The sequence below is a fragment of the Arvicanthis niloticus genome, chromosome 23, assembly GCF_011762505.2.
Source record: "Arvicanthis niloticus isolate mArvNil1 chromosome 23, mArvNil1.pat.X, whole genome shotgun sequence".
Taxonomy (NCBI): domain Eukaryota; kingdom Metazoa; phylum Chordata; class Mammalia; order Rodentia; family Muridae; genus Arvicanthis; species Arvicanthis niloticus.
In genome coordinates, this window is record NC_133430.1 from 35826897 (window position 1) to 35841332 (window position 14436).

Here is a 14436-nt window from a genome sequence, read left to right on the forward strand (position 1 = left end):
AAGTAAAGATGCAGATGGGAAGAGAGTATTCAAAGAGGATATTTTGTTTAAATATTTTACATGACTTTTTAAGATCATGTATATGGACTGCAATTAAAATAAGTATTTTAAAGTGTGTTTTGAAAACAAACTTGACCAAATTTAATAATTTCTTCTCTATATTAAACTTTATAACCATACTTTTAAGTTTAGATAATTATCAAAATGTTTTAGTTGCTATACATTTTATCATTGCAATATAAATATGTATGAAAATATCATAATAAAATCCATTATTGTATATAATTAATTCAGTTAGCACTTGCATGTGGTATTCACTTATATGTATATTAGTTAAGTCAATGATAACCAAGCTACAATCCATAGAACTGCTAAGATTAGGTAGAGTTGGCCCGTAAGAGGAACAGATAGCTCCTGTTAGGAAAAGAAAGTAGAATAGTTATAGATGGATGAGGTGGGGGCTGGAACAGGAGAATCAAGTGGGAAGATGGAGGGAATATGAGAGAGATAGCTAAAATTAAGGGCCATTGGAGGGGGAGTGTGGAAACCTAATACAGTAGAAGCTTCCTACAATAAATAAATATATAACGATGATCTAAATATAATGGCCAAATAATGGGGGAGACAGAGTCCCAGCCAGATATCTTGTCACCAAATGAAGCTTCAAGAACTAGGACTGGGTTATACCTAATTGAATTGTTGGCCAAAGAGGTCTCATCCCAGAACAACTGAGTCTGTTGCCAAGACTCAAGTGCTCTCCACAATCCAACAACAAAACCCCACTGCTGAACTCACTGAACCTGGAGAAACAAGCTAGCACCTATACAAGCCTTCACCCCTATGGTCTAGTGTTTTGGTACAGGAAGGAAGCTACTCTGCCTGCTACCAAAAGAGAATACACCAAGCCAGCCACAAATCCTCTGATCTACAATGGTGTCCTGCCTCCAAAATATGCTAGGGCAGTGGTAGCACAAAGCTCGTTGAGTAACTGACCAATATCTCATTTGACTTAAAGCCCCCTCTATGAGATGGAACCTATATCCAACATTGCTTGTGGGGACCAAGAGCCAGAAACTAGATAATCTAGGGAACTGGGTGAAAACAAACACGACTGTTCATAGAGGAGGAGGCAATAAAATGACTCCTAATGGCATGCTGCTATACTCATACATCAGTGCCTTGTTCAGCCATCATCAGTTTTCTCCTGTAGCAGAATGTGAATAGAGACTCACAGCTGGACATTATGCAGAGTGAGAAACCTTGGAACACTCAGCTCTACTGTGTCTCCATCAAATCCTTCCCCTCAGGGCTTAGGGAACCTCACACCCACACCCCCAAGTGGAGGTAGAAAGAATGTAAGAGCCAGAGGGGATGAAGGACACTAAAAAACAAGGCCCTCTAAATGAACTGAATAAAGCTCATGTGACCTCACAGAGACTGAGGCTACATGCACAGGACCCACATGCGCAGGGCCCCCGCAGGTGTTCAACAAGTCCTCTGTTACTGGGATTCCTGAGTGTTCAAACAAAAAGGTCTCTGACTCTTATGCCTTCTCTTGGTGTCTTTGTCTTCTGTTTGTCTTGTCCAATTTTGATTTGATGGTTTTGTTTTATCTTATTTTTTATTTTATTCTATTTTGTTATAATCCCTTAGAAGCCTGTTTGTTTTCTAATGAGTCAGAAAGGGAGTGGATCCGGATGGGAAGGGAGGTGGGGAGGAATTAGAAGGGGAAAGTAGATACTATAGTCAGAATATATTATGTGACGAGAAAAAGATGTATTTTCAATAAAATAAATCAATAGCACCAGCTGCTTTTCCAGAGGAAGCAAATTTAGCTAGTACTCCCACTAGGCAGCTCATGGGCGTCTGTAACTCTGGCTCCAGATAACGCACACACACAAACAAAAATAAATCTTGTCGGGTGTGGTGGTAGAAGCTTTTAATTCCAGCACTGGCAGAGGCCAACAGATCCCTGAGTTCCAGAGTTCCAGACCAGAAAGAGAGACCCTTCCCTCCCCCAATACTCCTGTCTTAAAAAAAAAAAAAAAAAAAAAAGTTACTAAAAACAAAACAGTTTTGTTTCCAAGGAATGGTTACATAAGGGAATTTTCGCCCAATAGTGTATCAAAAGCTTATAAAAACTTGAGTTATAAAAAAAAAAAAACTTGAGTTATCTAAATTCTGATGAACAGATATCCATTTTTAATAAATAAGATTTAAAGTTCTAGTTTGATCTGCCCCGCGGATGTGAAAAGCCAAAGCCAGAGGTGGTTCCTAGCACATCTCCGGGCAGGGAGCGGTGTGTCCCCGCAGGTACCAGGGTGGGGTGGGTCCCCTGAAGCCGGGAGGAACCGCGGCGGGGGCTGCTTTTTAACTGACTAGGTCAGGAAGCCTTGAAGGGTTGGTGGATGCTCCTGACAAGTAGACGGGCGGATGGAAAGGGGCGGCCCGGGAAGGCTTGGGGACCAATGGCGGGGCGAGTCCTCCCCGAACTTGAGGGCTCAACCGCCCACACCGAGTGAGGGGCCAGGAGGCCGCGCCTCAGGGCGGGGAGAGGGGCAGTGCCAACTACGCCTGGGCACCACTGCAGCCCAACAGTCGCCCACGCGCAAAGTGGTACCTTCAGCATCACGACCCTCGAGCCACGCTGGAAACCCCTCTGCCAGGCACACAATCCCCGAGAAGACTTTGCCAACCCGAGCTTCACTTACCTGCGGCCTCCAGCCTCGACGGAACACCTGCGGCACCTCACGCTGACAAGCTGGAACCCCCGCGGCGGTCTGGACGCACCCACCCGGATGCGTAAAAGCCGTAGCCACTTCCGGCCCAGTGGCTGGCCAGGAGGATATAACCCCCGTGGTGTGTGCCTATGGGCCGCGCCATTTTGTACGGAAGCCGCTAGGGCCGCTGTTTCCTCCCCTAGGTTCTCTGTTAAAGGATGGTTTAAAATTGCGAAGACTTAATGTCTTCAGAAAAGTGGTGTTTTCTGAGATGGCGCTTCGTCATTTGGTTTTGGCTTTGAAGGGAGAAGCCTACTGAACTTTTACTCACAAATACAAAGTAAGACGTGTAATTTTCTCTTTTACCCTGGGAACCGTTTTCATACCACATTCATTTTCTTATATTCGAGCAGGAAAACAGGAAACTGTTTAAAGAATGCTCTCTTCATTCGCATTATATATTATGTCCATTAATAATTTATCCTCTCCTCTTCTCTCTCTCTCTCCTCCTCTTCCCCCGCCCCCTCTCCCCGTTTGCCTCCATTGTATGCCTGTGCACTAAGTGCATGCCTGAAGACGCCAGAAGAGGGCGTTGAGCCACTGGAACCGGAATTATAAAAGGTTGTGAGCTATTGTGTGGGGACTGGTAATTGAACCTGGGTCCTCTGGAAGAGCAGCCAGTGCTCTTAACTGCTAAGTCATTTCTCCTGGCCCCCATATCCTCATTTATAACAACCACAACACTGTCTGTATATGAAACCATTCATTTAGGATTAACTTTTTAAAAGGGTGTTGTGTAGCACAATCTGGCTCCCAACTCTCAATATGTAACCAAAGTTGATCTTAGATTCTTGATCTGCCAGCTTCCGTCTCCCAAGTGCTAGGATTACAGATAGGCTTGGCCCACCCAGTTTATGCAGTGGTTGGGATAGACCTCAGGCTACAGTGATAAATTTGAGGTGAGCCTGGGTTACGTGAGACCCTGTCTCAAGAAGGAAGGAGTTTTTTCTATACATTTTCATCTTTCTCTGTCCACTCAAGAAGCTTAGAAGCTATTTGGAAACATCCACAGCAGCACTTGAGCGCACACATACAATGTTAGAAGTGAGAACATATCTTCTTTTGAAGACACAGAAATTTGGGGAAAATGCCTGTAATAATTTTAGAACTCCATAAAGTCCTGTTAGGCATGGTGATATTCTCAGACACCACACAAAGGGATAAGTCACTGAACAATCCATAAGTTAAATGTGAATTCTCTTTGTTTTAGAGGGAGTCACTAAAGGATTGAACTGAAGATGACAAGGAGACAAGAACTCTAAGGCTTTATATAAAATAAGTGTACATGCCTATAACCCCAGCACTTTATATAAGTGCACATGCCTATAACCCCAGCACTTGGGAGGAGGAAGCCTGAAGATCAGAAGTTCAAGGCCATGGACCATGCAAGTAGTGAGTTTGAGACTAGCTTGGCCAACATTAGAAACTTGGTTTAAAAGAAAAAAAAAGAGAGGGATGTAGGGACGGAGAGAAGAAAGGGGGGGAATACAGACTCAGAAAATTAGATAAGAATCAGCAATGGTCTAAAGTTCTTGGAAGTAGAGTACATCTATAGAAGAGAGTTGTTAAGGAAAAGAGAAAAGTTTAAGGTGTTTGGCCGGGCAGTGGTGGCGCACGCCTTTGATCCCAGCACTTGGGAGGCAGAGGCAGGAGGATTTCTGAGTTCGAGGCCAGCCTGGTCTACAGAGTGAGTTCCAGGACAGCCAGGGCTATACAGAGAAACCCTGTTTTGAAACCCCCCCCCCCAAAAAAAAAAACCCAAAACAAACAAACAAAAAAGGTGTTTGATTTGCCAGAGACAAAGTTCAGTAAAGTCTGTCATTCTGTACTATAGATTCTTTGTTCTAGTAGATTCTTTGGAGGAGTTGAAATCGATAACAAATTCTGAATCCAGCTTTGAAAGAAGGCAACACAAAGCTAGTTCTGGATCTGCTGGAGCTGGAGGACAAAGAATGGTCGGATGGCATGTAGGCCACAGCCATGTAGACCACAGAAGAAATATCACCACCAGAGAGTTGAAGGTAATAGAAGCTGGGTGGCAGGCATAAGCCTGTAATTCCGGCTCTTGGGAGATGGAGGCAAGAAGACCAAGTTCAGCCAGCCTCAGCTATATGACAGAGGCCCTGTCTAACACACACACACACACACACACACACACACACACACACACACACACGGGGTGTGGGGGAGGGGAGGAGAGGACAAGTATTATGGTACATACCTATAAATCCCAGCACTGAGGAGGCTGAAGCAGAAGTATTACTACAAATTCAAGGCCACTCTGATTTATATATCAAGTTCTAGACCAGCCAGGGCTAACATTAAGCAAGACTTTATCCCAACCATGCCCCCACAAAGTACATTAAATATATAAAACCTCAAGGTGGGGTGGCTAGAGAGATGACTCAATGATTGTAAGCCTTTGCTGCTCTTGCAGAGGATCCTGGTTCAATTTTTGAACACCCACATGGCAGCTCAGAAGCATATGAAACTCCTGTCCCCAAATCCTTCTTTGGCTAGCAAGCCTCACTCCAGTGATTGTCCTGTCTCACCCTCTCACAGTGCTGGGGTCACAGGCCCAGCCACACAGTGGCTGAGGATTTGCATTCAAGCCCTGGTGTTTTCACAGCAAGTACTCTTAATCCACTGAGCCACCTCTCCAGCTCAGATGTCATTATCAAGGGGCTGCTGCTGGATTAACTATGAGACTGGCTCCTTCTGTGATTGACTTGGTTTTCTCTGGCTTGTCTTTAAATGGAAGTGTGGGTAAAATGTAGGGACGCTAACTCATTGACCAAGTCCTGACCATGCTGATTGATTGTTGCAGAGCTTGTGAGTCAGAGCTCTGCCCTCATACATGGTCTGGGTAGTTGTCTGCTGTAAGCCTAGCCTTTCAGAGACTAGGAGATCAAACCACTGATGGTCCTAATCCTAGAAAACAGGGGGATAGTGAGAACGAATTTAGCAAACTTGTCATCTAGAAAGGGGACAGACATAAGCAAGCTTGAGAGTTGAGAATAGTGGCACATGCCTTCAATACCAGCACATAGAAGGTTGAGGCAGGAGGATCAGGAAGTCCCAGACCAGGCAGAAATAAGACTCTGTTTCAAAAGAAAATAAAAACAAAATTCAGCCAGTCAGCAGGGGCACACACCTCTAATCTCAACACTCTGGAAGCAGAGGCAGGTGGATCTCTGAGTTCTCAGCCAGCCTGGTCCACACAGCGAGTTCCAGTATAGCTAGGGCTACACAGAGAAACTGTGTTGACGTGGAAACTTCTAGTTCTTTGGAATGTTAGCTTTGCCAAATGATGTTTTGCTGGGGCGCACAGGTGAAAGGATGTCTAGCTAAAGCAGACACATCAAAAACTGTTTTCCTGAAGCAGACACAGGTAAAAGGATGTTTGGATATAGCAAACATGTGAAAGGACTCTTGAAGGAGTATAAATATGACCCTACAGACAGAGGGAGATGAGCACTGAGCTTTGGTTAAGTTTGCCCCACCTCTCTATTCTTCACTAAAGACATGCATGTATGTATTGGTTCACCTTACGTAGCGTTTGTTGAACTCAACTTGTGATAATGCTGCCACTGAGAAAAACGTGCCCAAGAACTGCTCATGAGGTTCCTGCGGCAGCTTGCCACTTCCGTGGCCTCACCTCAGGATGGTTGGAGAGCCTGGTGGTTTCTTCAGGATTGAACTACAGCTGCCTGGTGTCTGTTTGCTGAAAGGACTGGTCTGCAGCTGCTACGTCATGCTTGGTGTTTGCTATGGGACTGAACTGCTGCCCAAGCAGATGGAGCTCACCCCCAAAGAACTACTGCTGAGCAGGTCCACTTCCCCCACATCCTAATAACTTTTATCTTCCACTACCTCTGCTGGGTGGTGGGCTAGAGGAGATGTTGAACCCTTATTAAAAGTAGGTTGTAAAAAATTTATGCCTACACCGTGTCTCAAAAACAAAATCAACCAACCAACCAACCAAACAAACAAAAAGAACCCAAACAAAAAAGAAGCTTAGTTTGTTCCCAAACAAATTTCTGAAGACTTAAAAGTTGGTAAAATTGGGACAGAAATTAGGATAGCTTGGTTCTGTCAAGTTAAAAACTATAGTAAATTTAGTATGGACTGAATTGACTTTTACTTGGGGTCCCACTGGGAAATGGAAGAACAGTAGATTTTATATCGCAAGAACAAGAAAATAACAGTAGAAATAAGACCCTGAGCCCTGATGTCAGATTACTTGGGTTTGCTCTGCTCTAAGTGCCACAACAGAGAGAACTTCCTTAGTACAGTGTCTCCGGTTATCCATAAACTGGAATCCAACAGATTAGGAAAAACCGATCTGTTTGGGGAATCTAAGTCCTTGCAATTTCCATTCGGCTTTGTAACATTTAGCATGAGTGACTCCACTTCAGTCTGTTTGGACCTGGTTCAGGAGCTCACTCTAAAACAGTGGCCTCCTGAGGCCCAGCTCAAGTGGCATATGCCTTTATCACGCAGGAGGCAGAGGCAGGTGAATCTCTGCAAGTTTAAAGCCAGCCTGGTTTACATAGTAAGTTCTAGGACAAGCAGGTTATGTAAAGAGACTTTATCTCAAAAGAAAACAAAACAAAAACAAACAACAATAACAACAAAAAACCCAAGTGGCCTCCCATGGTTTAACAGTTCAGCATGTTTCAGAAGCATTAGACAACCATACTTTCTCTACAGCTCCAGACCACTGTTCCTCCTGCCCCCTGCAGAAGACTCCTGTTCCCTGGAGAAGACAGGAAATCCAATCTAGTTAACCACAGGGTGCTATACTGAGAAATGAGGGTTCAGTAAAAATCACTTTTTCAATTTCTGCCTGACTCAGAATCAGCAGCCAGTGTCAGAGATCAAATAGAAAAGGGCAGTTTTCCTTTTGGAGGGGATTACAGGCTCATGTCAGTTTCACCTTTTTTGGTGTGTGTGTTTGTGTGTGTGTGTGTGTGTGTGTGTGTGTGTGTGTGTGTGTGCAGGTGCCCAGATGGAGAAGCGAGATCAGGATGGGAGTCTTTCTCTTTGTATTAGTGGGAAGTAGAGCATGTGCACACCAAGGCACATGGAAGAAAGTTGGTGCTCTTCCTTCCAGCTTTAAATGGGTTCCGAGTATCAGACTCAGGTCAACAGGCCCCTTTCAGCCTTTCAGCCCCTGGATGACCTCCTCTCTCTTTGATCCACTTTAGTGCCTTGAGACATGTAGCAGCCCAAGCAAAATGTTGAGGCCCGGGCTGCCCCGAGTTTGGGCGACCACTGTATTCCGGCCCAAGCTGCTGCTCCAGTCCACGGGTCGGAGGTTCAGCAAGAGAGAGAGTGAGGACGGACTCGAAGAATGGAGACCAGACAGAGTGTGTTTCAATCCCGTTTATTCTTCAGTCTCTCTTCCTAGTCCAAGTCCCAAGTCTTGAGTTCCTAGTCCCTAGTTCCTAGTGCCTCCAAGTTCTTTCTCCAAGTTACTTCTTCCAAGTGCCTGCTACCTAATGCCTAATTCCTACTCTAAGTTGTACTCTCTGAAGTGTCTGATTCTCTACCGTCTGCCTCTGCCTTTTATGTCTCACTTCTAAGCCATGCCTCTAAGTCACACCTTTAATCATGCCCTTAGGTCTTGTCTCTAAATCTGATCTCTACACTTCTAAGTCATACTCTTAAGTTACACACCTTTAATCTCACACACCTTTAATTTCACACACCCAAGGTATCTAAACCAAGATTATCGGAGTGTGCTCAGCTGTTGTAGGCTATTGTAATCCAAGTCTCATGTCAGGGTATATGGCTCAAGATGGCTGCAAAGCTGATAGCCGCTTTCTGCTAAAAGTCGGCCCCCAACTGAGACACAATTTCTTACCGACTCTGAAGCTTGACTTTGTAGCAAGGCTTTCTGCCTAGGAAGTTCTTGGGAGCCACCTGTCTCTGACCTTCAGTGCTGTGGTTATGACCTAGCCATGTCTGGATTTGTGTTTTGTTTTTGAAACAGGGTCTCGCTATATAACTCTGGATGGCCTGAAACTCATTATGTAGACCAGGCTGGCCTTGAGGTCGGCTTGCCTCTACCTCCCAAATGTTGGGATTAAAAGTATTCACCAACATGCCAGGCCCCATGCCTGGCTTCCGTGTGAACACGGGATTCTAATCCAGGTCTTTGCTTCCACAGCAAACTCTTTACTGACTGAGATATCTCCCCCAGCCCCATATTATGTTTGTTTGGTTTTTTTGGGGGGTGGGGGGTGGGAGTGGGGTAGGGGGGTAGAATGACCAGTTCTCAAATGGCCTAGACTGGCTTTGAACTCATCATGTAGCTGAGGTTGGCCTTGAACTCCTTATTCACTTGCATTCACCTACCAGGCGCTAATATTACAGGCATGTGTCACCATACCTGGTATATTAGTTATTTTATAACTGTAAAAAAAAAAATCCATAACCAAAAGCAACTTACAGAGGAGTTTGATTTATAGTTCCAGCAGAGGAGGGTTGGGGGGGGGAGGCATGACAGCAGTTGGCCAGAGCAAGAAGCTGAGAGATCACATTTCTGACCACATACAGGTGTATACCTCCATGCTCAGTGTACATCAGACTTGGTTATGAATCTTATATTAAAATTCAATTACTGTCTTGCAGCAAAGAAGAAGGTGCATGGTGGGGCATAATAGAAGATGTAAGTGTGAATGATGTTTTTAGCGATAAAATGTTATTTTAAACTTTATTATGGGACTGGAGAGATGGCTCGGTGATTAAGAGCACTTGCTCTTGCAAAGGGACCCAAGTTTGATTCACAGAACCCAGAGATGGGTCACAACCCTCTGTAACTCCAGTTCCAGAGGATCTGATGCTCCTTTCTGACCTCTACAGATACCACACACACACAGGATACACAGCTACACATGCAGGCAAAACAGGCAGAGAATAAAATGAATAAATCTGATAAAAATTTTAACTTTAATATTAAGTTACAAATGAAAAAAAAAAAAAAACAGAGAAAGTGACCAGATCCAAAGACTATACATAACTCAGAACTTCTATACACTTAGGACAGCCATTTGGAATGGAAGCTGTGAATCACTGTCAAATATATTTTTATGTACTAATGTGCCACCAAAAGCAAAATATCCATGACAGAACTAAAAAAAAAAAAAAATTAGCTTTATATCCACTTTCATAACTTGTGTTCATTGTCTGCAGTCATCCCTTCCTCATGCCCTATATTTAGCCTTTTTTGTTCTTCTACGTTATACTGTACTCATGTGTATATTTGTTCACGTTATTGGCTAGATTTCACATATGAGCAAGAATGTGTGTTCCCCCTCCCCCAACCCGAGGCTGTGTGACCTCGGTTAAATTTTTTTTTTTTTTTTTTTGAGACAGGGTCTCTTTGTGTAGCCTATCTGTGGTGGTTTGAATATGCTTGGCCCTTGGGAAGTGGCGCTGTTAGGAGGTGTGGCCTTGTTGGAGGAAGTGAGCCACTGTGTAAGGAGGGCTTTATAGCTCCTGGTGCTCAAGCTCCGCCCAGCATGGAAAGAGAGCCTCCTCCTGGCTGCCCACAGATGACAGTCTCTTCTGCTGCCTTTGGAATAACATGTAGAGCTCTTGGCTCCTCCAGCACCATGTCTGTCTGCAGGCTGCCATGCTTCCCACCATGATGATAATGGACTAAACCTCTGAACATGTAAGCCAGCCCCAATTAAATGTTTTTCTTTATAAGAGTGCCTTGTTCATGGGATCTCTTCATAGCAATGAAACCCTAACTAGTCATTCTCCATGAAGTCACTCTGTAGACTAGACTGGCCTCAACCTGCTTCTGCCTCCCAAGTGTTGGAATTAAAGGTGTTCCCCACCACTGCCCCACTACTGTTATACATTCTAAGCCACTCAGGCATTTTCCTGCTAATTTTTGTGATTTCATTTTTCTTTGGGGGCTGAATAATATTCCATTTTTTAATATATATACACCAAATTTTCATTATCCAATCATCTGTTGATTGACAACTAGGCTGATTCCAATTCTTTGCAATAATAAACACAGGGTGCAAAATCCCTATAGTACGGTATGGAGCTTTCTGGGTATATGCCCAGGAGCAAAATATCTGGGTCATATGGTAATCCTAGTTTTAATTTTTTAAGAAATCTAAAAACTGATTTTTATGACTTGTATTAAATTGCACCTCACCAATAGAAAATAAAGGGGACTCCTTTGCATTCACATTCTCTCCAGTGTGTGCTCAATTTATTGATGAACACCATTCTCACTGGGGGAGGGAGGTCTCAGGTAGCTCAAATTTGCATTTCCCTGAAGGCTAGGGATAGGGATGACTTTTCCATGGGCCAAAAGATCCCTTGGAAATGGAAAACTACTTTCCCCTCCTCTGCCCCCATTTATCAGGTTCCATGGGACCTATACTTTCCTTGGAGCTGTTGAAAAATTCTGACAACATAGATTCTTGGGAAGCTGATATTAATACAAATAGTTATTTTCAGACGTGCAAATAAACCCCATTTGGTGAGTTTCTGATGACTTCCCTCTTCCCACTGTGCAATAGGCCAATTGTGATCAACAAAGAGAACTGATTTCCTCCCGGGCTGTAGCTGACTGGCAGAACACTTTCTTCCTTTGAATGATGTTTGAGATGCAGTCCCCATGGTGAAAAGGGAAGCAGGGTTGGGAGGTGAGGGAGAGGAGAGAAAAAGAAAAGGGAAGACAAGGAGGAAGGGAAACTGATTTCAGCATTGCGGAGTGGCTTATATATTTGTCTGGTCTTTGGACATTCCTTTGAACTTATTGTGATATATCTCCTGGTTCCTTCATTCATTCGTGAATTAAATAAAAGTCTTTGAGCCATATCCATTCTATATCTGCATGAGAGTCATGATTTTACCATTTTAAATTTCTTTTCCCTTTAATAAGTTCAATTTAAGTATTCGCTTTGGTAGAATTTGTTTGGTTTTCTTTTTAACCACAAATAGGACTTTTTATTTATCACCATAAAAAAAAAAACTCTGAATTTTAGGCCTGGATAGATGACTCAGTGGTTGCTAGTCCAGCACCCACACATACCCACCTACAGGCCTGCACACATACACATAATTTAAAAATAAATCTTTAAAAATATCAAAATCTGAATTTTAAACAGATTCTTGGATTAGTGTTACAGCTCATTCAACTTTAGCACCTGTGATTGAAGAGAGACCTCAGTGTCTGAAAGCCTTGGCTGCTCTGAAAGATCCTGAGTCACCTCCCTGCATCCACACAGCCCTTCACAGCTCTCTGTAACGCTAGCGCCCTCTCCGGCCCCTGCAGGTACTGCACGCACGCACCTCTATACATAGAGACGGAACACTTAATACACATAAGATAAAAATAATAAACCTTTAAAATAACCAAAGCTTTGGCACCCGTCTCAGCAGCAGCAGCAGCTTTTCCAGAGCTGTCAGGTGAATGCTGAAGCTCCAGGAGTTTTCTCCAGCTGCACAGCTTCGGAGCTTGCTTTTCTAGAGAAAACAGAGTGAAGAGGATACACCCAGCAGTCGGTCTTCCTCAGTGCTGTCTACAGTCAGCTCATTAGCCGTTCTTTGAAGCCATTTGTACCTCTGGGGTCAGGATTTCCAACATTTGCTGGATCTGGCAGACCTGTTTTTGCAATACACTGGGGTCTCCAGTATATGGTGGTGCTGGTTTGTTCGGTTTTTTGTTTGTTTTTGTTGTTTTTTGTTTTGTTTTTTGTTTTTTTTTTGTAAAACCAACAGAACAGATGAAGAAAAAAAATCACTTGTCTTGCCATCCACAGGAGATTCCATTATGGGCTGCTATTTTCTGACCATAAAACATATTTTGTCCTCTGTAGTGGGTTGGCCATGTATACTAATGCTAATTTGGGGCCCACAAGACATGTGCCCCAGAGACAGGAACGTGGGAATGTAAGACACTGAGTGACCCTGCCCCCAGTTCATTGTGTTTGATAAAGATGCCAACAGACAAAAGCTGGGCAGAAGAGACATAGGTGAGGTTGAGGTTTTGTGGGTTTGGGTGAGAGAGGACCATGAGGAGGGAAGGAAGAGGAAGAAGAAGCCAGCAGCCTAGGGGTAGAACATTATGCAGGAAAGGAGAAAGGAAGCCATCATGGGATGAGGGTCAAGAGAGCATGGCCCTAGGGCTGCCCAACTGGAGTCAAGAGCAGCCCAGATGGAACATAGTGAATAGTAAGAAGGAACTCAGGGTTAGTGGTAGGAAAGTAGAGTCTAGCAGCATAGAGGCTAGGCAGCTGCCCAGCTATCCTGCTGCTACAGGCATATTAAAAATACAAAGGCTGTGTGTGGTTTTTTGTCTGGGAATTCAATTACCTAAGGCCCACATCGGGATTGTTAATATTTTCTACTACAATCTCGGGAACACATTTAAGATCCATGCTTCGGAAGTCAATCAGATGGGTTTTGCCCTGAACATGTTCAGCAATTAGCTCAAATTTATATTTCTATTTTTAAAAGATTTATTTCTTTATATATATATATATATATATATATATATATATGGGTACTCTGCCTGTATATCTTTATGTTGTAGTAATTATTTAAAAATGGCCGCTGGCGAAGCCGACTGTCTAGGCTGCTGCAGCGGCTCTGCCTAGCTCAACCAAACATGTGCACGCTGCAGCTAGAAACAGCCAGCCAGAAACACCAGCCCTGCCACCCACAAGATGCCAGTGTTGGAGATGGCTCTGACAATCTTCCACACTGTCTCCTCAAGGCTGGGCATTGCCCAGACCATCCCACCATCCATACGGGCCCAGTAATAAAATGAGACTCTAATGCTTAAAGATTAATCAAAGACTTTATATGTTTAGTAATGCTCAATAACAATATGCCCATACAAAGAGAACTCCCAATTAGCTAACCTAAATAAAAGTTGTTACCCACGACTGCTCTCCTTACCTGCATGGCTCTTCATCCTCCTATGTCTCTGCTCTCTCTAGCTCCTCCTCTTCCTTTTCCCCTTCCTTTCCTTACTCCTCCCACCTTAGCTCCTCCTACATCTGTACACCAGAAGAGGGCATCTGACAGTAGTAAGCCACTATGTGAGTGCTGGGAATTGAACTCAGGACTTCTGGAAGAGCAGCCAGTGATCTGAACTGCAGAGCCATCTCTTGAGGCATAGCCTGGATTGTCCCTTTTCTTCTTTTTGTTTTTTTGTTTGTTTTGTTTTTGAGAAAGGGTTTCTATGTGTAGTCCTGGCTGTTGCGAAACTCACTCTATAGGCCAGGCTGCCTTCAAACTCACAGATCCACCATACCTCTGCCTCTCAGTGCTTGGATTAAAGGCATGAGCCACCACCACCATGCAGCCCTAGCTTGACTTTTCTAAATGTAACTTCACTCTTCTGTAGATCTCAAAGGCTTTCCTCAGACCGACATGCTCTGAGACCATCAGATACTATCTCGGTGCCTCATGTACTTGTTTTTTTTTTTTCTTCAGGATTTCTAATGTCAGACACAGCCAGCACTTTGAGAGCATGCCAGTCTTTCTTGGAAAATTGATCAACTACTGTCTTCCTGGCTCCCCTGTTGCTGCCTTTCCCCAGGCATTTGCTCCTGCCTACCTGGGCAGAAGTGAGTGGCAGAAAACATCATGGCTTGATTAGATACAAAAA

At 43.9% G+C, this 14436-nt stretch overlaps 1 protein-coding gene and 1 long non-coding RNA gene across 7 annotated transcripts in view; one reads left to right on the top strand and one right to left on the bottom strand.

Annotated features, from left to right (window-relative positions):
- Positions 1–2853, bottom strand: part of Exd2 (exonuclease 3'-5' domain containing 2) — a 33420-nt gene extending 30567 nt beyond the window's left edge. The window contains exon 1 of one of the 2 annotated variants that reach the window (XM_076921843.1): positions 2712–2853. The gene's annotated coding sequence lies outside the window, so the exon portion shown is untranslated. The remainder of the gene's footprint in view (positions 1–2711) is intronic. The other variant, XM_076921844.1, reaches the window with a different exon arrangement.
- An 18-nt stretch (positions 2854–2871) lies between these two features.
- LOC143437041 (uncharacterized) lies at positions 2872–6943 on the top strand. 5 transcript variants are annotated; one of them, XR_013106740.1, is made up of 5 exons: positions 2872–3060; positions 3284–3341; positions 3991–4172; positions 4632–4801; positions 6337–6935. It is a non-coding gene; the product is annotated as an uncharacterized LOC143437041 (long non-coding RNA). The 5 variants fall into 5 exon arrangements; XR_013106741.1 differs by having other exon boundaries at positions 3284–4172; positions 4629–4801; positions 6337–6943; XR_013106739.1 differs by having other exon boundaries at positions 3284–4172; positions 6337–6942.
- Positions 6944–14436: the final 7493 nt, after the last annotated feature.